Raw genomic sequence first — 2,137 nt, 5'->3', positions numbered from 1 at the left:
CACACACACACACACACACACACACACACAGGCCACAAACGGCAAAACAAACAAATTAATTTAATGCGCAGACACACACAAACACACACATAAGCTCACACACACACGCACACAGACACACACACACACACATAAGCTCACACACACACACAGGCACACACACACGCTGACACACACACAAAAGCCCACACACAAGCTCACACACACACAGAAGCTCACACACACACAGAAGCTCACACACACACACACACACACACACACACACACCAAAAAGACCAAATTAACTAAATGCACATTACGTGAAACACACACAGACACACAGAAGCTAACAAGGCTTCGTTTTGCCTCCGTGGGTCTTGTTGGTTTTGGGCAACATGAAGCACGCTGACGCTGGGAGCGCGTGAGCTGAGCCCGTTTCCGGTCGTGTCGGTTGATCTGACACCGACCGATTAACTGGGGACAGGAGAGAGAAGACAGGAGAAAACGACAGGAACTTCGTTGTATTATTCATAATAACTTCACTAAAGCAACAGGGGACAGAGAGACGAACACAGGCAGCTGTTGTCGGGGTTACGGGCTCAGAGCGCGAGCTGATGAATGAAAGTCAATGCGCACTTTTCTCATGCGTGTGTGTGTGTGTGTGTGTTTTTGGGTTTGACGTGAATGGTAATTTAGTGCAGCTTCAAAGCAGCATGGGCAAAAGGCCCGACCAGTGCTTTTAGTCCATCAGACAGCTGATGAAAAGACAACCCCCCTTTCCTCTTTCCACACACACACACACACACACACACACACACACACACACACACACACACACACACACACACACACACATAAGCCTATTACAATTGACGCAGAGTCCTGCAAGAGCACACAACAACAACACCCAAAACGTACACACACACACACAGGCCACAAATACCAATACAAACTTAAAAAACAACAACTTATTATTAAATTAACTTAATGCACACACACACACACACACACACACCAACAACAACAACAACAGCCAAAAAGTACACGTACACACACACACACACACAGGCCACAGATACCAAAACAAACTTAAAATAACAACAACTTATAATTAAATTAACTTAATGCACACACACACACACACCAACAACAACAGCCAAAACGTATACACACACACACACACACACACACACAGGCAACATATAGCAAAACAAACCTAAAAATAGGATATGTTTCGCCTGTCGAAACATATCCTATAAACAAACATATCTTCCCCATAAAAGCCCAGGCATTAAAGAGAAAGAAAGATGTGCGTTCCACTTTGATTCATTCTTATAAGAACAGGTTGGTCAAAAGGTGTAATGCATAATTATGATAAAGCTTGTCAGTAATGTATGTAACTCATTTATGAATGTATTTTGTGAAAATAAGATGTTAAAGTATGAATATACTGTATATATATTTGTTTTGTGTTGCTAGAGTCTAGAATAGAGGCCAGAGATTCTTCCTCCGTATTTAGTGTTTCAGTTCTTTCTTCCTAGCCTGTGATTTCCTTCTTATGTGAGCAGATGAAATGAGAAACTCTAAACAACAGGCTCTCTTCCAGAAAGTAATAATCTGGATGTGAGAGAGAAGATGAGGAAGACAACGGTGTGCAGAAGCAGCTGCTGAGAAGTCGGTTTTCTCCCAGATACCTGTTTCTAAACCAAGCGGTTGATGTGCTAATTAAAAGGTATTTGCATCTCTTGTGCAACTTGTTGAGACGTTGAGTTTCAGTTTTTTCTTTTACAAAAGAGAATGATAATAGAAAAGCTTTTTGCGCACCTCTTTTTGTCGGGCAGGGTCGTAGGATATGACCCAAAGTAGCAGATAGGAGGAGTAGGAGCTTAGAAAGGGTCCCGCACACTGACCATTACGCAAGCAGGACGTTTCGGTCTTCAGGTATCGTCTTAGACCTTCATCAGGTATCGTCTTAGACCTTCATCAGGTGTCGTCTTAGACCTTCATCAGCTATCGTCTTAGACCTTCATCAGGTATCGTCTTAGACCTTCATCAGGTATCATCTTAGACCTTCATCAGCTATCGTCTTAGACCTTCATCAGGTGTCGTCTTAGACCTTCATCAGGTATCGTCTTAGACCTTCATCAGGTATCATCTT

The sequence above is a fragment of the Etheostoma cragini genome, chromosome 15, assembly GCF_013103735.1.
Source record: "Etheostoma cragini isolate CJK2018 chromosome 15, CSU_Ecrag_1.0, whole genome shotgun sequence".
NCBI lineage: Eukaryota > Metazoa > Chordata > Actinopteri > Perciformes > Percidae > Etheostoma > Etheostoma cragini.
The sequence above is the reverse complement of the archived record's forward strand: the minus strand, read 5'-3'. Positions refer to the sequence as shown.